This window comes from Leptonotus elevatus, chromosome 4, assembly GCF_054856555.1.
Source record: "Leptonotus elevatus isolate MCC_2025b chromosome 4, RoL_Lele_1.0, whole genome shotgun sequence".
In the NCBI taxonomy this organism is placed as follows: Eukaryota; Metazoa; Chordata; class Actinopteri; order Syngnathiformes; family Syngnathidae; genus Leptonotus; species Leptonotus elevatus.
The window spans coordinates 3,573,960-3,598,793 of NC_141242.1; the positions used below are offsets into that span (position 1 = coordinate 3,573,960).

The window sequence follows — 24,834 nt, forward strand, 5'->3', positions numbered from 1 at the left end:
CCAAAATTTAGCAGTAATACATTTAATAATAATGCATATATTTGTGGAGACTGGAGTTAAGTTGTATTTTGCAATTTTAAAAATATGTAGAATTTCACAAGTTACTTCATGTTAAAGATTAGATCGCTCTTAATGTGAAAAGAAAATGCACTGAGTTGTCACCGTCTTACAAATGCAATTATGCCATCTAGTGGCAGAAAAATAACCAACACAAATCAATATCACTCGTTTTTTACAGTACATGTTTGTAATTTTATCTCAATTTGATCAATTGTTATGAAATTAATGTATCAGTGACTAAAAGATGCAGCCATATTTCTATTAGTTTAAATTTTTTCCACTTTTATGTTAAGAGTGCGAAACTTAGAAAAAACATTTTATTGTACATTTTATATATATATATTATTTTTTTTAGACTATACATTCAATCCAAGATACGAGCTCTGGGAGCTCTTCCCTGCCGTATTAAATTATTATTAAGACGCTTTTGTCTCAGCAGGCCAGCAAAGTAAGTGTTGCAGCTTCACATGAGATAAATCTTGGCGGTTGCGAACAAGTGCTGCAGCTTTTTGGAGCTAATGCAAGGAAATAGCGCGGCGAAAATAAAGGCCGACGGCCGGTCTTTTCTCGTTATTAATTTTCTCTCCCGCTCGTTGGCTCATAGCGAGCATTTCATTTGCTCCGACGACTCCTGAGGTGCACGTTGGTGTGGGAGCAATACTAAATACTGAGAAAACGCTAAGCAGGATGCATTAGTGAGTCAGCTCGATTTGTTGAAATCCTGACATTTTGCGTCTTTTCCTGTCACCATTGAAATGGTTTCTTCACAGATTGTCTGCAAATTTGAAACCCAAGCTGTTAGTAGACTCAAGTCAACACAATCATATTGATAAGTGGTTACGTGTTCTTGTCACTTTGCTACCGGTCTTGGTTTCCCCCCAAATCTTTGGGGATTGTTGATGAATGTTTTGCAAGCGCCCTATTGATTTTAAGGGATCAAACATGGTGGTTTGAGACAGGTGTTGGGAAAAAAATGGAAATTAGTTTTTTGCTAAACCTCTTCTTGTCATTGGTATTGATTAATGTATGTGTACACATTTTTATGCAAATTTTGTGAAATTGCGTAAAAGGGACAAGCCGACTTATGCCCGTTTCCATCCGCGCTTCTTTTGCAAATATGCGCCGCGAGATGACGTTGTAGTGACGGAACTTTGGGACAATGGGCAGTTCCAGGTGGGAATGTTGGTTTTGACGGACTGAACGGAAGTCGTCTGTCTTTGTTGGCTTCCCTCCCGCATGTAAGTAAAGTGTGTGTCGTTACATTGAGAGCTGATGTTGATAAAGCCATCTAAAATTGCATTGATGTTTTTTTTCTTTAACTAATTATAAAAAGAATTGTGTTTCTTGGTCTCCCCAAACATATCTTACTTTATCATCCGCCATTTATTGTGACTGCAAACGTGCATGTGATGTAGTATCAGTCAAAACATGCGACATACATCCAGTCTTGTAGTCGCTAATTCGCAAAACCTGTTTCCATCGCCAAAATGCACATTTTCCTTTTTTCGATACGCTTCAAAAACCACCCCCTCCAAGCGTAAACACTTTTTTTTGAATTTTGGGCCCTTTTTTTTTCCGAATTTCTGGCATTTCCATTCAGTTTCTTTTTGGCAATTCTTGAAAGTTCGAATAAAAATAGATGGATTGAAACCCACCCTATGTAAGATTATCCTCAAACATGACAACATCTTAAGTAATAACCCAGGTCTAGCTTGACGAGCAGCATTAAATCCTCACGTCTGCCATCAATTAATTCACAGAACATCCTTCAGTTGAAAAGACAATATAATTTAGTATATGATCAATAAGCTCTTTATCGTATAAATGAAACGAAAATCTACCAACATTTCCGATTGTTATATGTATTAAACGGGGTTGGTAAGGATACTTCAAAATTTGTTCCGAAAGAGTAACTAGTTACCTGTTTAAAAATGTACGGTAGTTAGTAATGTAATCCTAGTAACATCATATTAAAGCAATGTAATTTGATGACTTTTAATTACTTTTGGATTATGTGACATGAGTGGTTGTGATTCTTACCGTCTGCTCAAAATTCAAACCTTCACCACTGGTCAACACAGACATAATTGAGCCCTCATGATTCTGTGTGTAGACACGCATATTAATGACTCTGCATTCGTACGGCGCTGTTCACCTTGGCAGGGTAATAACTGATATTTCATCTCATCAAGACCTTTTGTTAGCGTCGCCCAAAGAGGGTTCGACTGGAGCAGCTTGGCGAGTGAGCGCACACGAGCGAGGCGGCACTCCTGCTGCCAAGCGACGACCACCTGGCTCGGCGCTCCCACTGCACCAAAGCGCCTCCACCAATGCCAGACACTGGAATCTCCTCCGCCCGTCCAAAAATGGCCACCGAGCGGCTCGGAGATCCGACTCCCCGTCTTCCCTAAGCAGCTTTCCCATTCATCTGTCATGCCGTATCCAAACTTAACCCACCGTGGGAATTCCCGGCAAGATGCGGGCTAACGACAGCTTCAAATATGGATTATTTCCCCCCCCGGCTTTACACAAGGAGAAGTGCTCGCTAGCAAGGTGTCCCTGTGAGACAAAGACAAACGCTATCTCCTCTGCAGCAACCAGCAGGCCAACAAACCAGCTCTTGACAGATAATCCATTTTGTGGCCAAAGAATCGGCCACCTGATGGGAATTCAGCGATCCCTATTTTCTTTGAGCGGAAGAAATGCTCTCTCTTCAAGGACGGGATAAATGTTGCTCACTCGCAATACCGCCGCTAGAATTTATGTATGGAACACCTACGCTGTGTCCTAATGTATCTCGGGGTGGCTTTCATGTCTCGAGGAGAGCAGGACTGTGTGTGACTTTTCGAAGAGTAAGGCAATCGCCATACAACACCCCCCAAAAAAGCATATCCAGTGACGCCTTGGGATACTCAAAACACTTTTTCATATCATCTTTCCTCAGTGAGATAGATTAGAAATGCCATTAATTTCAACCACAACCCCCCAAAAAATTTAAAAAAAAAATATATATATATATAAAAAAAAAAGGGGAAATAGCCCTCTATATTATTGCACATTATAAAAATATAGAATATTATCATAATTAAATACAATTTTAACAAAATGTGTGTGCATGATAAAATCATTTTGGTTCTTTCCGGGCTGTGCAAGACGATACAACTCAACTCCTGTAAGTGTTTCAGTTATCTGCAGCAAAATTAGTTATTTTTCACTGAGGATAAAGAATATACTCATGTGAGGATTTTATCTTGTCTATGAGTGTTTGTGTCCATTCCTTAAAGCATTATACCAGCAGCAAAGATTCTATTCATTAGCCTGTCTATGGCTTTTCCCTTTGTGTTAGCATTAAGCTAGTCACCGGTAAAGTGAATTTATGAGGTTGTTTTGGTTGACAGTCATCATCAACTGGGAGTGACACATTTTTTTTTTTTTTTTACACCGAATGTTTAGTATTTATAAAATAAAATGTGTGCCGAGTTTTTTTTTGTTTTTACCGTAAATGCCTTTTGTCGCTAATTTGCGATATACATAAATGTATACCTATTTTATCTGCTATACTAAAAACAAAATAAAAATAACAAAACTATAATTGGAAGTAACTTAAGGTGTCAACTTGAGGCCACTTTTTTGGAAGTAATTTTCTGCCAATCAAGTGTTCATGCGACATTTGAAGGACTCATGGTAATCTTGGTGTCTGTTTACCAGGCGATTGGGCATCCTTGCAAAAATGTGTTCTCATTTACCTGCACTTGTATCGAGTTAGATTTTTCAAGTGGGGAGTAAAACTACAGAGTACAAGTAGGCTGCTAACGTATAATTCCAGACAGAAAGAAGATGGCGGCTGCCTTGCAAAACCATACCTGTGGCAGCACAAAGCCATTTTGATTACAGCGATGACACTCCATCATGAAGCGAGAGCAAAAAAAAACAAGCGAAACTCGACAATCTTAACGTATATGTGCGATATCATCTGGCTTCTGCAGTTGAACGGCTCATTTAAGCCATTTGTTCTCATATTCGGCACTTCCTTTCTCGCATGCGTGACAATTCATCAGTGGGACTTGTTCACGGTGCTGAAGCTAAACCGTATCGACAATACATGAGCTGCTCGTCAAATCGGGAGTCATTATTCAAGAAGGCAATGGAAGGTGATAGTTGGCGGCGGCGAGCGAAAACGCCGCTTTTTTTCCCCCGTATTCCTAAATCCGAGTCTTGGCAGAACATGGCTGCGCTTGTATACATTCGCAGTTGTTTGTTTTGGCTTGAAGTCTTGCCAAATCTGCGCTCTTGGACCGGCGGCGTCCATGTGACGTGGAACCCGCACGTGGGCCGTGATGAATTGGCCGAATGCCATGCAAATATTAATCACGTTGTCGCCACAGCTGAGCGGAAAAGCGTTTAGTGCGGCAAAGCGCCACCGAGGCTCATTCATCAAGGTCGGGAACTTTTCTCCAGCCACGCTTGCCCCCTCCTCAGTGCCACCAAAACACAAGCTGCTGCCATCCCACAGCAGATCAGTCTTCACTTGTGTCTCCAGACATGGATCGCTTTACTCACTATTTGCGCTGAGCTGCAAACATCTGCAAATCTGTTTCTCTTCCTCGAGCGTATCTCCACAACATTTCATTGTAGATGCTTAAGTGGGTTTGGCCATATAAAGTGTGATAAATTGAATGCGGAAGCCTGACAAATATATTCAAATTCTACACATCAACTGTTACTCCTATTTAAATATATTTTAACATGAACTCATTCACTCCCAGCCATTTTCACTGAAGCAAGCCCCTTCGCTCCCGGCTGTTTTACTGGATTTTGACTGATTTTGCAAGGCCCACAGAATATTGTGTTCTCTTGCTATAAAAACGAAAAAAAATAAAGATTTAGTCTCTTCTTTCATCACGAAAATATAAAAATATTAAATATATTTATATTTGTTTTAGTTTTGCAACAATTAGCATTCAAATATATTATTATATTAGCATTACAATATATTATTATATTAGCCAAGTTTCTTGCACCCCACAAAAAGGGAAATAGTAACTCATTCACTTCCAGCCATTTTCACTGAAGCAACCCCCTTTGCTCCTGGCTGTTTTACTGGATTCTGATTGATTTTGCCCACAACATATTGTGTTCTATTGCTATAAAAACATGGAACCTACCAAAAGAAAGATGAGAGGAAAAAAATATATTTGTATCTGTTTCCGTTTTGCAGCAATTAGCATTAGAATATAGCTAAATGTCATCAGTATTCACATTCCTGGTGAAAACACTGCCAAAAAGTGCTTGTTGCAACATGGCCCTGGCTGATCTCTTATACTCTGCTGCCACCTGCTGGCCGCTTTTTGCAATAACTACCATTGCTTTAAGCCACCTCTGTTTCCATTTTGCAGCAATTAGCATTAGAATATAGCTAACTTTCATTATTATTCACAAATCTGTTTAGAACTGTGGGTAAATGAGCTTTTTTCAACATGGCCCTGGTTGAGCTCTTTTGCTCTGCTGCCACCTGCTGGCTGTTTTTGTAATAACATTTCTTCAACCGTTCTCTTCAGTTGAGAAGCTGCATCAAAGCCTTCTGTATGTAAAACAACAACAACAATTAAAAACGTGTCCCAAAGACGAGTTGATTGCATTCGAAAGCAGCGGATGGCGCTATTATGGAACCATGCAACTGCCGATATGGAGTAAACCTTTTGACTGGCAAACATAGTTGTAGGCTAAATGCTAAAAATATAGCATTTTTTTACATTAATTTGCAAGCTCGTTCCAACGACTTTGCGTTCAAACGTGTTTGCAAACTCTTTCGAACGTATTTACAGTAAACACGTTTAATACATTGAGCATATTTAAATAAGCTCGAATTAGTTTGGTTCAAATGAGTTCCACACTTGTGTACGCTTTGCCCCCAAACGGTAGGACCATTTCAGCCAATCAGAAGCTTGAATACACTTTCGGCAAAAAGGCAGACCAATCATGTATCAACGAATAGGACAATCGAAAAAGTCGTTTTTGTGGGGATGTAAATCCAAATTGAATATGAGTTCACCTAGACATGGCGTTAGAATTGGGTTTTGACTAGAACAAAGAAATCAGAACATATTACTCCAGTTCTAAAGACTTCACAATAGCGCTCAGTCAGCTGGAGAATAGATTTTAAAATTCTGATATAAATCACTGAATGGTTTGAGTCCTGAATACATTAAATTAATGCAAATAGAATATAAACATAGTAGGAATCTGCAGACTCGGGTCAATTAGTGGAGCTGAAAGCAAACATGGTGAAGCAGTATTTAGCTGTTATGCTGCACAAAATTTAATAAGATGCCAACATAAAGAGGTGACTGTTATTACTGTCCTACTGTTGGGCTACACGCTGAATGTTCATGATCACCTATGAGGAACATTAGCAACAAATGCTTTATCAGGTTTGCCCCAAAACCACTAGCCTGCATGCTAACTTTGCTAGCCAACGCGTGAACTTCACCAGCCTGGATGGATGAATGGAACTAGCTGAAAGTGAATCAACGGGCACCACTGCTGTTTGGCCAAGTAGTGTGCGCTTCTTTTTTAATTTTTCTTCAATTGCTTGAGGGCGAGCTCAAGGTTTATTATTTATCGAGTTATTTATATTTTCCACACTTGGGAAGGGATTTGTGAGTAGTCTGTTAATACAGCTGCACGCCTGTTGCGGTTTTCTGTCTTTCTCCTTTTACCTTTTTTTTTTAAACAAATCGAGCAAATACTGAACCCAGAATACAAATGAAATTGGAAACGGTTGTTGGCAGGGTCATAGGTTGAAGTTAGAACAGACCTTCGATGTTAAATCATGGTTATTTGTGGCACCTGTTACAAAAAACGTTGGAAATTCTGCCTCTTCCTAACTCTACCGGGTAACACAATTTTTGTCGAGTTCTCTCTGACAGCTGTTTTTAACTAATTTCTGGGTGTGGAATCCAAAACTGATCTCAGTTTTTCCTCTCATGTAAAGTTTTTGAGCTATAGGATCCAAGTTTTCTTTAAAAAAAAAAATTAACTAGATATGTATGTATATAAATAAAACAATAAGATGGAACAGTTACAAAGTTTGGGAGCTACATAAACAAGTTGCCACCTATCGTAATCAGCTTTTCTTACTACAGTCTTACTACAGCTATTTTGGAATTGTGATTATCTGGAGAGTAAAATCTTAATGTGCTAGAAAAAAATTGACTGCAATTTTGGAATCGGCGTGACAACTTTAGTTGTAAACAACATAATGATCTAAGTAAACTGATTTTTGTTTCAACTTGATCGGCAGTTTTATGTGAATATGATTTGTTCAGTCCAAAAACAACATGCCAATCCTGCACAAATGAATTTAGTTTGTTGTCCTCCAGTGGTGGTTGACTGCTTTTCCATTGAGATTTTGACACCATTTGGCCTTATGTTTATTTCAGTCAATGGACATCAAATTAGAGGTCGCTTTGGTACAAAGGTACAATAAGGTCCAATCTTTCAGGCTTGTACATTAATGACGGAAATGACACCAACCATGCGGCAATAAGGTCAATTACGCCGTAATCCTCACCATACATTTTGGGCCACCAGAAGCGTCTCTTCCCCCACTGGGCCACTAGCGTCATTCTAAAGTGCTTCGTTGTCGGAAATCGCTGTTCTAGAACAGGACACTTATCCAGCGGAACCGTGGGGAATACTTTACCTATTAGTAGACCACATGGTGACCTTCATACAGTCCATCCATGTGCCTCTACTTCTAGGATTCCACCTTTTTAGAGTGAAGCTCGCTATTTTCGGATCTTGCTTTGAATGGACAAAGCAGGTCCTGTATTGTTATGCGGCCTTGAACTTAAATGGACACAAGCCTGGTTTGTATTTGCAGCATGTAAACTGTTGAAAAATGGACTCCACGAATGCACCTCTGACAAAAACAGCTTCTTTGTTTTCACTTTCATGCGTTCTAATCTTTATGCAACACTTCCACATTGGAACAATTAGCTTTGTGAAGCGCCTAACGACTATCTTGGGTGATTGCCGGCAGTCTCGCACACCATTCATTCCGCATCCATACTATAACATTCTTTTGTTGATGCAAGAACCAGAAGTTTCTTGAATGTGTTTTTTGAAAGTTTGATTCTATAGGTAGCTGCATGTTTTTGTCTCTTCTCTACTCACTGTATGTGATATGAAGACATTTTGCATAGACCAAAGCGCAAGTTGTTATGGCCTAAGGAGAATTTTTTTTTTTAAATCAATTAATTGCTAATTATTATTGTTTTTGTTTATTTAGTTCTTCAGACAATTCACAGTTTAAAAAAAATATAATATTGTAATTAATTGCTTGCTTCGTTGGTTCTGTTGCTACCACAACTAACTTCATTTAGTGTCCTTTAAATATTTTGACAGTAGAAATGGGGGGGGGGGGGGGTGATACAATTGTGTTTGGTCACTTCCAGTTGAAACAGGTCACTTCCTGTTGAAATCAGGCCAGTTCCGGTTCACTTCCTGTTGATTTCAGACCACTTCCGGATTGCTTTCTGTTGAAATCAGGCCATTTCCTGTTCACTTCCTGTTGAAATCAGGTCACTTCCTGTTGATTTTAGACCACTTCCGGATCACTTCCTATTGAAATCAGGTCACTTTCTGTTGAAATCGGGTAACTCCACACGCGGCGGCAGGTGGGATAGGCGCGGTTAAGGAAAAATAAAAATAATTGTGTTTGGTAATGTCTACTGCATGCACGAGTGAACACAGTACAGATCTGCTACACTAATTCAGTTTGGTGATCAAGTGCCGTCTGTTCGAGTGAAATTACAGATACTCACGTACACTTTGTAGGTTTAACTTGATTTTCTTTGTATACTTTAGGCTTATCAAGTTAACATTCACTAGCTGCGCTTTTTGTTGTCAAGGTAACAACAACCCTACTCAGCACTGACTTCAAAACAGGCACATTTTGGTGAGGCTCAAAACGCAAAATATGTCTTCTTTGAATGGATTCTTCAAGAAAATGCTGTACACTAGTAACTTTTAGGGATGAAATAAAAAAAAGTCAACAAAATCTTGCAAATTTTAGCTTTCGTAAGCATCTTTTTGTACACTACAAGGTACTTTGGAGACTTCATTTTGTTACATCGTGGTATTATCAGTGGTACTTGTGAAAAAGTCTCCAGGTATGAAAAAAAAAATAAAATAAATTCCTCTCATCATATTCTTTTCCAGGACTAGAGTTGTATAGTTCAGGAAAAAGCCCATCAAGGTAGAGTGAAGCTCATGACCTCTCCTGGTCACATCGCACACCACCAAGCATTTTCGCCAGCTGAAAATTGACTTGACTTTGTCCGAAGTCTTGCGGTCTCCCACTGCGGTCAAGAACAGGGCAACTCAGCTTTGAGGGAGTCCGGAAGGAGTCGGCATACTCTACATCAGTCTTCGTTGGTAGCCACCAGGTCAAGTTCTTTAAAAGTGGTTGATTTTGACGGATTCTTTCATGTTCCGACGTCTGTGCTTTTTGCACTCTCCTGTTAAGTTGTGTGCTTGACGTGTAAAGCAATGGATATTTGAAGAAATGGTACAGCAAATACATGTAGACAGATAATACAATCTTTTTGCAAAAAGCAACTAATAGTTCACTTTAGTGAGTCACTTACAGTAGTTGTGAAAGTCTTCTTGGCTTATATCTTAATGACTGTTTAAAAAACAAATGGCAACAAATTACGACCTCTTTTTTTGTTCTCCCTGATAGGAAAACTGAGTTGTTTATTTGTGGGAGGTGTTTATTTTTGTATGGATAACCGCAACACATTGAAGCATGGCTTCTACGAGTGACAATACGGTATACAAATATATTTCGTCAATAAGTCGCTTTTTGTATTTTGTTTGTAGCTCTACGGTCAGTAGGGGTGTTTAAAAAATAAATTTGCCGATATATCGCGATATTACAGCGCACAATTCTCGTAGCGATTCAATACGCGGCCGAATTGATGTTTAAACATACATTTTTGATGGAAATATTCAACAAAACGTTTTACTTATCTTTAGGGTTCACACTCTAAGCATGGAAGAAAGTTATATTAGTGGAACATGAAACTTTAATATTTTATTTCAATGCTGTTCAAACATGAAACAGATTGCAACCTGTTTCCTAAATACAGCGGCTCACATATATAATATATTATAAGCCTGAAGTTTCAGATAAATCAATACATTTTCATACAAATCTTACAGTGTACATGTACAAGTTTGCTGATTAGTATTTTCTAAATTTCAATGATCAATTTCAAAATCGATTTATAGATTTTTATCGGGATTAATCATATCTATTAATTCACACCCCTTACGGTCAGCATTCCATAAAATTTGATAGTTTTTGACCCTATAAAAAAATTATTCTCAGTTTGGAGAAACCAGTAGTTCTATAGATTTTTGTCGTTATCACATTTTTACTACAATTTAAAATCTGTTGCACGCATGGCCCCAAGTCATTGTCAGTCATAGTTCATTCTTTATTATCCACCCATGTTATATGTTGCATGACCGTCGTTTGTTAATGGCCTCCATCAAACTGACAATTAAGTCTTTACGGCCCCATTTTGTCTTTTTATGTTGCACAGCAACATCCTGAAGAGGAAGCCATAAATGTATATAATGTGTCATGATAGTAAAGGTTTAAGATTCTTTTAGTGTTCTTCCACATATCATAACAAAACATAACACAATGGTGATTTTTGCTTCAGCGCAGACGTGGAGTGTTTTCTTCACCTTGTTAACACGGTGAACGCTGTAATCCAACGTGGATTTCACCTCATTAAACCGCGACACCTGTGAAGGCCAAAGATGCAACTCAAAGAATCTTCAACACAATCTGCTCTTTGGTGCTTATGTAAAGCTATAGTCGTTCAATTATTTCTCCATGCTTGGCCCTGAAGTCTTATCTTTACTTATTCCTCGTTTGATTGAGTGTTACGGGTGCCAGAAATCGCTGTTCAGAACGTAGTGTACTTTGCTTAAGGCCAGATTTGGAACTGTAAGGATTCCTGATGATGTCGACCAGGCACAATTTTGAAAAAAATCTCCCTCTGGTATGCATTAAGATAATGATTTAAATGATATTCCCAAACATTTTTAGATGCACATACACACCGAAATTGTGTAATATTTTCTTGCACCCCACAAAAAGGGAAATGGTAACTCATTCACTTTCATTTTCACTGAAGCAACCCCCTTTGCTCCTGGCTGTTTTACTGGATTCTGATTGATTTTGCCCACAAAGTATTGTGTTCTATTGCTATAAAAACATGGAACCTACCAAAAGAAAGATTAGAGGATTTTTTTTTTATTTGTATCTGTTTCCGTTTTGCAGCAATTAGCATTAGAATATAGCTAAATGTCATCAATGTTCACATTCCTGGTGAAAACACTGGCAAAAAGAGCTTGTTGGAACATGGCCCCAGCTGATCTCTTATACTATGCTGCCACCTGCTGGCCGCAAAAAAAAAACTATCATTGCTTTAAGCCACCTCTTCTCGTCAGAAGCTGCATCAAAGCATTCTGTATGTATCCCCGATTCCGGTCCTCGAGGGCCGGAATTGGGGAACTGTGCTCTAAATTGTCTTCACGTATGGTCGTTTGTCAGCATGTGCCCTCCGATTGGCTGACAGATTCCTGCTTTCTCGCCCAAAAGTCATTTGGAATAGGCTCCAACTCACCCTTGACCCTCACGACGACAAATGGTATAGAAAATGGTTGGATGGCTATTTAATTATCCTCACTGAGTTGCTATACAAGAAGCCTATAAGAGGCGCTGTCTTCTGTAAAGTGTGCATTAAGACGTTCCTCGGCACCGACTCAAATGGACAGGAAGATAAATGATGTCACGGCCGCACATTTGCTTTGTCAGCAGGTTTTTGCCGCGCTCACCGGGAAGTGAATTGCTTACGCGCGTAGTCCAGCTTGCGCTGATTAATCGCTCATCTCAGCGTGCTAAATCTCAATGGGGACCCACTGGCAGCGGGTCGGAACCTATACTCGCCCGGCTATGCCACAACCGCGTGACGCACTGCGACTTGCGCCATCTGCCCGTCGTCCTCTGCAGGTCCACGTGGAGGGATTCGTTAATTGGTGTGCTGGCCGGCCGTGCAGCTTTTCTCGCCACCTCGCACCTTCCTCCCTTCGCCCCCGCCCTTACTTCCTCCCCCCCAGTTGACCGCTGTAGTCCTCCTCCGCTGTTGAACTTTGCGCAGGCAAATTGAGCCGAGCTCTCCTAATTACATTATCTCTCGTTGTGTTTGTAAGTATGTGGCTAATTGGGCACACACAAAGAGGGCTTGTCAAAAAGTTCCTACACGGCGCTGCTGCTTTTCTGCAACTGTACATTACACTAGCTTGGCTAAACTCTTGGAAAAAGACAAGATAAAAAAACAACACTGCGGGAGATACTCATCGACATGGCTGTTGGTTAGGAGATTTTTTATTCAAGAAATAAATAAAATATACACTGCAGCAAAAAGTGGAGAGTATAAAACCGCATTGTAAAATGAGCTACAACACAGTGATAAGGGTACTTACAGGGTAAGCTAATGTTAGCGCGTGTGTTTTTCTAATTTCTATCCACCTTGAATCTTACCCTGCCGAATCTTGACGAATCACAGGCCAACATTTGTTTTCATCAAAAATGACAATTTATTTATTTATTTTCTGGATGACATCGTGACGCGACCAGCTAATGGTGGCTCTTTGCTGCCTCGAACATGATAAGATGTGTGAGAGTTGGCGCTGACAAGACTGGATGCAATCGTTTGTGGGTGCTCTGTCAGACAAATGTCAAATGTCACAACGCTGTATGTTCATTCAAAAATGCAAGTTCTGTTAGCATACAGTTGTCTTATACATGCTAGCTAGCTAGTTTCTGGCTAAAGTTAGCTTTGTTGTGCTAACATGAATTCTTTGGCTAATGTGTGTGTGTGTAGAACATGCATGGATTTTTGCAATGCGTCGCTATATTGACATGTTTGAGCAGCTGTCTGAAACATGCAGGGAAATGTTGCATTTTGAATTCCATGTGTCTAATTGAACAGCTCATTTGGCTTCAAAACACTCAAACATGACATATTTGGTTTGTTCTGTTTTCTTAAAATGTTTTATTTTGTATAAATTGTGTGTTGAACTTGGAACGCATGATGATGATAATGTGCATTTGTCTTATTTATTTATTTATTTATTTACTGAACCTAGACTACAGCCAACTAAAAGATGACTAAAACCAGTATCAACACTGGTTTAAGAAGTCACATTTGCTGGATTCAGGCCTTTTCAAACCTGGTTTAGGTAACGTATTGCTGTTGTTGAGCTGAATAATTTTTTCTCAGGGGGTCCCCAAAATCGCCATTTTTGTTCAATCATTAACATGACATTGTCAAAGAGTGCAAGCCATTTTCAACACTTTAGATCCAAAATTAGTATAAAAAAAATACAAATACACCCACACCACACATGTGGGCTGCACACAATTGTTTGCTACTTTCCGATTTCCAACAGGGTCGTGCAGATATAATTGATAAACCGATTATGAAAATTGTAGGCCCTTTTTTTTCCCCATATATATATATATATATATATATTAGAAAAAAAAGAAACTCTAAATTATGAATATTTTCTCAGCGCAAAGCATTGCACGCACTCTCAGTATCCCAATAAAATGCATTAAAATGCTCTGTTTCATCCCCATGTTAAAACATGAAGTCGAAGGGATCCCTAATCGCCCAATTACCAGCATCTCCATACTCATCAAGGCCAATTAATTATGGAGGCTGGAAGGAAAACAAGCATACGCAGAGGGACGCTAGATTAGCATGGAACGCCATCCACAACCCCCCCCCCCCCCTCTTCCGGAATCAAAGCGCGTGGCGACGCGGGGTCATGCGAGGTGACGGCTCGTTAAACTCTGGCTTCTGGGCGGAGCCGAAAACTCAGAGCCCGAGAACACCATCAAGCCCCGCAAAACTCTGTTAAAGCAGAGGGTGGGCGAATGTATTTTATGAATACAGCCATGCTAACTGTGTCTTATTTCACAACGTTTTGGATTATTTACTAAAGTCCTTTGAGAAGCTCAGTAGCGCCATCTAGATTGTTCATATCCATAAGGCGTACATTCGTGTGATGCGAAATTGGGCACATATGGTCAATGTACCATTTTGGTTGAATGCTTAATTGCGAAAGTTACTTTATTCATAGAGCGTAGGCAACATTTGATAATTTGCTATATATCCTCATCATATGAAAATTATTGGATACATTTTATATTCAAACAGGGTTTAAAATTTATATAACCCACGGACCGTAGGTTGCCCACCCCTGCTATAGTGCAGAACATCAACGCTAAAACGCAGGATTAAATAGGAAATCCCCCTTTGAGTGCAATTAGCCATTATAGGTCTATTTATAGATCTCCAAGTCTGGCATATGTAAAATACTCCCCATAGAGTGCACAAAGCTCTATAATGCAAATGAATGCGCCTTTGTTTGACTGTAAATTCCAATTCCGCAGCAAATGACGTGACAATGCTGAGAGATTTTGTCGCCGAGTCCAAATGCCAGAAAGATAATTACCTCAAATCTTCACAATGAACCCCAAGATACCTTGCAAATATGCGCCCACAGTCGCTCTGAGCTCAATCCATGTTTCTTGTTTTTGTTTGAATAAAATGGAATATTCCAGAATACTTCTATTGTTTGGCCTGAGAAATGTGTCCTGGCTGGTCCACCAATTATACAGGCTACCTGGTGTATGTCAGTTGTTATTGAACTTGAAAATACATAGGCTATTTTTGTCACATATAAAACAATTGATGAGGATATAACTCATTCAAACCCCAAAATGTATTATTATATTTATTTAGTTTTTTTAATACTTTGCCCTTCACTCCCAAAAACATATTTCTAAGTTTTTTTTAAATAAAAAAATATATAATTATGCTAGAGCATACAGAAGGCGTTGAAACAGCTTCTGACATGACGAGGTCGCTTAAAGCAATTGTAGTAAAAATAAATAAATAAATAAATGGCCAACAGGTAGCAGCAGAGTATAAGAGATCAGCCAGGGCCATGTTGTCACATGCTCTTTTTGCCAGTGTTTTTAACAGGTTTGTGAATAATGATGAAACTTAGCTATATGCTAATGCTAATTGCTGTTAAACGGAAACCGATGCAAGTATACTTTTTTCCTGATGAAAGAAGAGACTTTAATCTTTCTTTAGTCGGTTCCATTGTTTATAGCAACAGGACTGTGGACCATGCTAATCAGCCAAAAGCCTGTAGAACAGCCGGGAGCGAAGGGGGTTGCTTCAGTGAAAATGGCTGGGAATAAACATTGAACAGATTGTGACTTCTTAAATACGCCATAAACTAGCCTGTTGTCTCCTTCCATCAAACACTATTTAGCAGACTGATTGTATGATAACCTCATAGAAACCTACCTGCTTTTGCGCTTTTCAGTCATTGTTATTGTTATTGTTATTATCCCATTAGGCTGTTCGGCCATTAGCATTACGTAGCATATGGCCGCCGCGTTTTGACGATCTCGGCCTGTCGTTCTCTTGTACTCTCTCATCCGTTTATGCGTCGGCCGTCCTTCACTTTGCCACACACAAGTGAAGGCGCTGCGCAGCGGCAGATGTTGCCCAGCGTGACATTTTGCAATATCCAAAGGCGGCGCGGCAGAGACGGGCGCTGCTGCTGAGTCAGACGGCTGAGGTCGAAGGTTAAAGATGGCTCTGCATCGCGTTGCTGTTTAGCCTACGGTGGAGCAAACACTGTTTTTGCATGCAATGTTTGTTTGTCTCTTTTGGATGGAAAAAGGCATCCAAAGCAAAAGCTGCGTTTTGAATTACGAAATGAAAGAGAATGAGAGGGGAGCTGCTTTCATTGGCCAGGGAACTAGTCGGTAGTGTTAATTTTGTCAATGAAAACTAAACAAAATTTTTTTCGTTAACACACATTTTTCACCTGACTAAAACTAGACTAGACCCTCATTAATAAACAATAACTGGGACTAAATTAGTATGCATTTTCGTCGACTAATTAAGACGAGACGAAAATTTACTTGGCTTAATGAAAACTGGACTAGAATTATGATGAGATGAAAATTAGATGATTTTGGTAAAATTTGGTATTTTGCTAATCGTCACTGTGACACTGTCATGTCTGCAGCTAGCAAGGGCAACATGCACAAAATAAATAAATGTAACGTAACGTAACGTAATCCAACGGCTATCATTTTTCAACAATAATATTAATCCGACCGCTAACTAATACTGGCTAATTTATTAGCTCATAGCATGGAGCCATAGTAGCTACTTGTTATATTGTAAATGTGTGTGAAGTTGTTTTTCATCATAAAGATCAGAGAAAATTTGATGTGACATAATCTTAGATCCAAAATGTTCAACATTATCTGCTGACAAAAATATATGTATACATACAGCGTTAAAATAATTGTCCTGACTAAAACTAGAATAAAAAATGTTGTTAACTAAAACTAGACGAATAAAATTATGTTTCCTTTGGGCTATAAAAAAGAAAAAAATGCTCGATTTATAGACTAACAACGGACTAAATAAAAACGAGAAAAATTAACAAGTGTGATTGAAACGGGACTAAAACTTAGACTCATTTTGAAAATGGCTGATAAAATGACCACTACTCGTCGGCTGTGTTCACTCTCACAATGATGCAAAATGGACATGCAAATAGGACCCCTTGAGTCACTTCTATAAATAAACACCTCCCTCAAATCGATGCCCTGTCAAGAGTCAGACAAAACGAAAAGGCCGTTATTCAAGACAAAACATACTCATTCAAAGAATTTAAAGACATCAAAGTGTATAGACTATTCGTACTGTCCACTTTCAATATTTCGTCCCCCATTCACTTTCCATTATTTCCAGCAGGCCAGGTGCTGATGGCACACTTTATGGCTGAGGAAGTGTGTCGGGGCGCCGCCGAGGTGGGGGTCATCAAGTCTTCCCGCAGGCAGTCGGCTGACTCTTAATACAATCTGAAGCCCACCTCCACCCGCCAGATTCCAAACATGCCACTCGGGTCACTAACTGCTGCTCTTCACCACGCCGTCCACACAGCACTTCCTCACCGGTGCTCAAAGGTACATTTCACTTGATGAATACTGCATGCTCTTTTTTTCTTTCTTTTTTTTGCCCCCTCCCCCATGCTGCTTTTCACTTAGGAATGAGCCTGAAATCCATCCGAACCACAATAGACTTAAAAGCATGAGGGTGTTTTAAAGGCTTTGACTGCCCCTGCTTGTGAGAGGTTTCATTCCTCACCTTAACTTTTCTGTAAATTACATTTTACAATTACAATTACAACAAAAGTGTGCCCATTGCTAAAGAAGACAGTTATAAAAGACATAAAAAAAAAATAGTAGTTACCTGGTGGCATAAAAGTGTCACAACTGCTGACCTGAAATGATTGAAAGATTTTGGTGTTTTGGATTTGCTTAAAAAAATATTATGAATACAGTGGAACCTGTGGCACACCATTTTGTATAAGGCAAGTATTTATTTCAGGGATGTGTTTATTAACACCAATGCTTGTTTGAGGATGGATTTAAATACAGATGATGATGATGATGATACAGCTTCTCCTTTACAATGGGGGAGTTGGATGCTGGCATCGCCTATTAAACGTATTCAAACCCCAAAACGTGTAAATACGTTTTTTAATACTTTGTGCTTCACTCCCAAAAACATATTTACACATGTTTTTATGTTTGTTAGTTTTTTTTATGCAAGAGCAAACAGAAGGCTTTGACATGAAGAAGTGGCTTAAAGCAAATGGTAGTTATTACAAAAAGCGGCCAGCAGGTATCAGCAGAGTATAAGAGGTCAGCCAGGGCCATGTTGCATCAAGCTCTTTTTGTCAGTGTTTTCACGAGGTATGTGAATATTGATGAAACTTAGCTATATTCTAATGCTAATTGCTGCAAAACGGAAACAGATACAAATATACTTTTTCTGGTCCTGGTGAAAGAAGAGACTCTAATCTTTCTCTTGGTAGGTTCCATGTTTTATAGCAATAGAACAATATTCTGTGGGCCTTGCAAAATCAGTAAAACAGCCGGGAGCAAAAGGGGTTGTTCAGTGAAAATGGCTAGGAATGATTAAGTTAAAATCAAAGAGAGCTGTCTATTTTAGTAGAGGAATTTATTTGATGCGGCTAGGCAATTCAGTAATTGATACACAGCATCTATTCAAATCGGACCCATAAATTGAAAAATATGGTGAACATAAAAGGGAACGATACCTTTAGAATGGGAAAGGGAATATCTGATGGGGAATTGCAATCTCTCGTTATTATACTTAACAAGATTTGTTTCATTGACGTCTGCGTCAAAGCTTAAGCCCATTAACAATATCATTAAATGCATTGATTTTGTTGCCAAGCGGCAGATTTAATCGTCCTAAATCAAACGTTAGCTCGAGAGAAAAGCAAAAGGGTAGCTGTGATTTTGTGTATTTCTTGATTTTGAAGCAAGCAAAGCCCTCAGCACAAACAAACAAACGAGCGCATGCCGGGGGAGCAGAAGGATTATTCACTCATTTCTGATCCCCCTAGATTGTGGGCGTCTTTGACAAAAATAAACGGAGACCTTTTCAAGTCTCAAGCGTTTTTGCTCATATGTTTGTGTGGGAATGTGCAAGAATGACCGCGATCAAATACGTGCTGGTTGAGTATAACAAAACTACAACTACTTCCCCTTCGGTGACTCATACCAGGCAGCTTTGTTTATATACCGTATTTTATACACAAGATAACTATAGATGCCATACTTCTGCCTCAAACGATATATTTTAAGACAAAAATGTGAAATTTTGCCCTCCGTTTACGAGATTTTTGCCTAAATACTTTGTTTTGCCCCCATCAATCCTCTATTTTGCCCCCCCCCCCCAAAAAAAAAATTGTACTTTGCCTTAGAAGTACAACAACAAAATTATATCATATGTGGTGGCACACCACAGGGTTCAATTGTAGGCCCAGTGCTTTTTTTTTTTTTTTTTTTTATGCACATGCTAGCTCATGGTGGTGTCATTTTCATCAGTGAAGCACCTTGCGTTAGAATCTCTGTCTGCAAAATGCTGTATAAATAAAGTCTTGATTTATTGATTGATTGATATCTGCTTTCCTAAATCACCATATTTTGCCCTCCAAAATTTGCAATACTTTCTCCCCACCCTAAAAAAATGCTAGTTTGCCCCAGAAATATATTATATTGTTATATTCACCTTTATCGGCCTTGAACCTCTTTATTCCCACTTTTACTATCTCTGAAAATATTTCAATTCTCTTTTGTTGCCTTGCCTCGGGTGTTTCTTGCCAGACACCGGAGAATATTAAAAGAATTATGCAGGTGAAGGACTGGATGTTTTTTTTATGGCCTCCCAATGCTGCACATTTAACTCAAATTTTGTACGTATAGTATGCTGTTTAAATTCTATTGTAAGTCCCCCATGCAGAGTCACATAACAGTAGGCAATGGTTATGATGAATTACTTGTGTAGTTTGCACTACCCGAGGACATACTATAGTTTCTGTAGTATAATATGAACCCCCAAAATCGCCCTCTTGCAGCAGGATTGACTTAGTATCCAAATATATTACGCACCCCTACATTGCTGGTATGCATAATCAAAAACAAATGTACAGTATTAGTAGTAGTAGTAGTAGGATGTGTCAAACATACGGCTCGCGGGCCAGCTCAGGCCTGCCAAGCGGTTTATTATGGGTCTGCGAGATGATTTTTAAAAGTTAAAAAAAAATTGTAATATCGGACCAATTAATCAGCTGGCTACTATCAAAACATAAATTCGTAATTTTAATTGTTTTTAAGTTGTATACCTTTTTTATTTTTTTTATCAGTCCGGCCCACTTATTAATATACAGTATTTTCCTCCATGCAGCCCCTGAGCTAATATGAGTTTGACACCCCTGATGTAAGTCAAAGTTGAGGTGCATTTCGGTATAACACTCATGAGCCGCATGATAAATCCACTAACTGTAAATCAATACCACAAAGGTTGCATTTTGTAACTGTGGAATGTTATTATAATTGAGTAGTTAAGTATTGAACTTTGCAGTTTTCATGTGGCAGTGTGTGAAGTTAGTTGGCATTTGACAGACAGAAGATAAGTGCTGCATAAACCTGTCTGGAGATGCAATCTGTGGCCTTTGAAAGTTAAAGCTGCTTTCAACCAGGCTGATGTCTCAACACTTTTTCACGTAAACCAAAAGCCAAATTGGTTAGCAACTATTTCTGGAGACTCTCCAGCTTGTTGAGTTTTTCAAAAGTAGTTTAAAATGTTAATGCCTTAAAGGTCAAATAATTTGGAAAGTAACACGACAGGACAGGTATAAAGAACAAACCTTTTCACCGATGCTGTATTATTTGACTCGTTGCCTCTCTCAGTGACTGTCACAGTCTCTTAAAACGGTTTTGCCCTTGAACTCCATATTTTGCCCTATAAAAAAACAACAACATTTTGCACCCAAAATGCCATACCTGGCCTAAAAATTTTATATTTTGCCCTAATGCTGCTTATTTTATCCCCCATACACTGTATCTATCTATCAATCAATCAATCAAACTTTATTTATATAGTACCTTATACATATTAAAATGCAATTCAAAACATCCATAAAACAATAAAAAGATCCCCCACACACAAATAAATAAATACATAAATAAACATGGCGGGGCACAGAGAAACCATGTGAGGAAAGGCACCCAGGAAACACTGGAGCTAAAAATTAAAAGACAACAAAATAAAAATAGTTAAAAGCTCAAAGAAAACAGAATAAAAGGCAAAAACAAAGCTAAAAGACAATATGATAAAAGGAACTGGGAACTACGAAAATAAATAAAAGGTGTTAAAAAGATCATTTAATTGCCAAACATAAAAAGTGTGTCTGGAGCCTCTTAAAAATATCAATAGTTTCTGCGGAACTGATGCCCTTCGGCATGCGATTCCATAGGTGAGGACCATAGTGGCTAAATGTATTCAAGACTTTCCTTTCTTTTATCTTTTCTTTTTTTTTGAGAGAGAGAGCTCAGTATTGTTCATCGTGTATTAAAGACTTTTCGGGAAATAATGGCACAAGGAATATCCTATATTCTATATATATATATACACATTTTTTAAAAGTAAAATTTGTATTTATATATATATATATATATATATATATATATATATATATATATATATATATATATATATATATATATATATATACGGGTGAGCATCAGCCCTGAGAAAAAACAACAACCTCTGCCTTGGGGGGAGAAAAAGTGATCACAGAAGTGAGAACCCCCCCACCCCCCCTTCCTGGATGAACAAGCTGCAGTGAATGTCAAGATGCAGAGTGAGCAACATTTATCACATAGTGTGGTGCTATATATTGTTATTGAAAACAGCATGAGAAACCATTTAATGAAATGAAAAGCTGCAGGTAGACTTCTGCAGGGAAGTGGTTCTTCCTCAGGACCTGTCACGGTCTGTCGACGCAGAACCCCTACAACAACATCCTCACTTTGAGCATCACCATCTGGCTTCCTGTCCAATCAGGAGAGGAGGAGAAGAGAAGTGGCAGCAAAACAGGCCAAAATGCAGATGTCAGGGTTTTTTGCCCCGTAAATGCTGTTTTGACCACCTAAAAGAGACTTACATGACCCTGAAAAATTATTTACTTTGTTTACAAAATGCTTTACTTGTTAGTGTTGACTTATTGTTTAGGGAAACCTGTCTGCAAAGACATTTTGAAACCTTTTACGAACCCTGACGAAAACCTCAAATTAAATTCAAATTTGGCGCTCAGTGAGATTTAAATTTCTACTTCATAAAAAAATTAAGATGACACTAACCCTACACTTTTTATAAAAAAAAAAAAAGAAAAAAAATTATATTGAAATTTTGGAAAACTTTATTTACAGTAAAAAACTATATTAGGCGCCCGTTATTGATGTGACATTTTGCAGCATACATGTTAAGTAAACGCCATTGGCTAACCAAAATAACTGTATTCTGATGAGTGAGAAAATTCATCCCAGTCGCTTCCAGTAGTTTTCTATTGCCAGCCTATTTTTTTTTTATTTTATTTTTTATATAAACATAATGGACTAATAGTGTGCAGCTGCATTGAATTAATTATTATGCGAATATGGAAATATATATTTCACAATACGACTCTTTGTGGTAGGTTAATAGTTTCTGTGGAATTTGCATTTTAACAATTTTCCAGCAGATGACTTACTAGAAATGTTATTTTCTTGAAAAAAACAATCTGTTGGCGATATGATATGTCCCATCACGTTGACCTTGACTTTATAACTTCCACCTCGTCACTGTTATTATTTCCTACATATTTTTACATCATTTCATTGATCTAAGTTAGTTACTTAACTTGTCTTTTTGTTCTTTGACCATAATCCCTTCCTCAATTTTCTCATAAAATTGAGCCGTGGTTGCAACAGACAGAGTTGCGTAACGCAGGTGTTCCCAGCAACACCCTCCATGCGGTCCTGGGGGGGCAGGGGGGAAACCTCCAGGCGTTCCCAGGCCAGATAATCCATCTAATCCCTCCAGCGTGTTGCGGGTCTCCCACCTGTGGGACGCGACCGCAACACCGCCACTGGGAGTTGACATTCAGCGTGCATCCTAATCGGAAGACCCTCAACGGAATCCTCTGAACCTTACTTCCATCAACATGTCTCGTAGAAATAAACTCAGAAATCGCATTTGCCCTGGTTGCTGTTTTAAAACACCACATTTATGATAGAATACAACTTTGTCCAGAACACCTCCGCAATAGACAAAATCTGCGAAATAGTGATCAAGTCTTTATTGTGGTGATGGACCGACCAACATGTTTTTTTGTTTTTTTTTCCCAGGACCTATACCAATCTTTATTATCGTAGTAGCAGAGGGGGTCGGTAAACCATTTTTCGAGCAGCTATTCATTTGCAGTAAAAAGGATAATATTGGCATCGAAATTTTGATTAGTACAAGCTTCAATTTTGTGCCTTTAAGCATTTTTATTCAACAGCTTTTTAGATTTGCAATTTAACCCGCCCCGCCCTAATCCCACCACCACCTATGACAGTAGACATATTTGTTTTAAAATTTTAAATAAATAACAGGGAGCTAACTAAGTTCAAACAAAAACAAAGAGTGCAGGAAAGATCTGACCGATAATTGTTTTTATTTTCATATAGTATTTAAAAATGTCACTGTATATATGCATGTGAGGTGAAAGTATTATTTTTGTACACTTGGGGTCGTCCTCCACACGCAGTGAAGTGAATTGAAAGTCAGTTTTTATCTGGTTCAATTTTTGGGTGTTTCCTTAAAAATCTGAAAAAATGATGTAGGCGATTATTTTAAGAAGGCGTCGCTATAAGGATGTACTTTTGGCTGGCTATTTCCTGTCTGTAGCTTTAGCCGCTCTGATGTTCAGAGACGCTATCAGTTGCGGCTACTGGCAGATATGCTAACAATCTGCTTGTGTTTATTACCGTTCATTTAATAAAAAGGAATTGAAATGACAACTGCGACTGTTTCCATCCTCCCTGTATCAAAACCACCTGTTATTCGTTTTAGCTAGCGATGGTAGGCTAGCTAATGACGGTTCCATTACTGTACGAGAGGCATGTAGTTGACTGTACTTTTTTCCTAAAACATGCTAAATATGACCACATGAAAGTTATTTGGGGCCCGCAAAATGCTACCCGAGCTGCAATACGCAAGTGTAGCAGTAAGCAAGGCCCCGCGCTTGTATAATGACTCTGCCGCTGCTCGGATCCGTCACCGTAATGCTAATCAAGCTTGTCCCCATGGCGAGAGGCAGTGCCAAGGCTCGTCAATTGAAAAGCCTCATTGGTGCCAACAAGCCGTTTAGAACGAATTCCCCATCACGTGCGGCTTGATTTAGGGAAAATCTTGCATTTTTTTTAAAGCCACTCAATAAATCGCATCTGCCGCGTAGGGGGTAGATGTTTGTCTTGTTGATCCATTTGTGATGAAAGCTTCGCATGGAGACGCGGCGTGTCACATCAACATGCGGCTTTCTGACTGGCATCTCCTTTGGGGTTAGCAAGCGCTAATTTGTACACGCCGATGACAAGCGAATACCTCGTCTTTCCGAAGGCGATAAGTGAGCGGCTTGTCTCAACGTTCCTGTGTCTCCATCTGTCTCCATTTACTTTTGGATACCAACATTCAGCGGAGTCTTTTTTTTTTTTGCCCCCGCCAAACCCGAGTTTGAATGGCGGGATTGTAAAGTGGGAGACATCATTCTCCGTAATGGATGACTTGGGCGTTATCGGCCAAACAGGACAGCTGATGCCAGCTCGTGATCTGCATCCCGTGTTTTTCATTAGAAGGAAGGCTGTTCTTTAAGTATTATTGCTGATTTTTTTGGCACTTTAGCCATATTGTGCTGAGCAGCCTGGACACGTGTGTTTATGTCGCTTTTCAACGTCCATTTCCTGTTTGTTTTTTGTTTTTTTATAACATCGCATATTTGACATCAGGAAAGAAAGTTATCCAAGTTGCTATTCAGGGAACACTATATTTTGGTTAGCCCAAGTTAGGAAAGCACTTAGTTTTTCCCTATTGCTGTTGTATTTTGATTAAAAAACAAAAAAACTAACAAACAAAAAACTCAATTTGCCTCAAATATCTTGCCTTAAAAAAATGTGACCTT

General features: G+C 38.9%; 1 protein-coding gene across 1 annotated transcript in view; it reads left to right on the forward strand.

Moving 5' to 3' along the window:
* Window positions 1-24,834, forward strand: part of lingo1a (leucine rich repeat and Ig domain containing 1a) — a 203,762-nt gene that overhangs the window by 39,997 nt on the left and 138,931 nt on the right. Inside the window, exon 4 of the mRNA XM_086074242.1 lies at window positions 17,007-17,221. The gene's annotated coding sequence lies outside the window, so the exon portion shown is untranslated. The remainder of the gene's footprint in view (window positions 1-17,006; window positions 17,222-24,834) is intronic.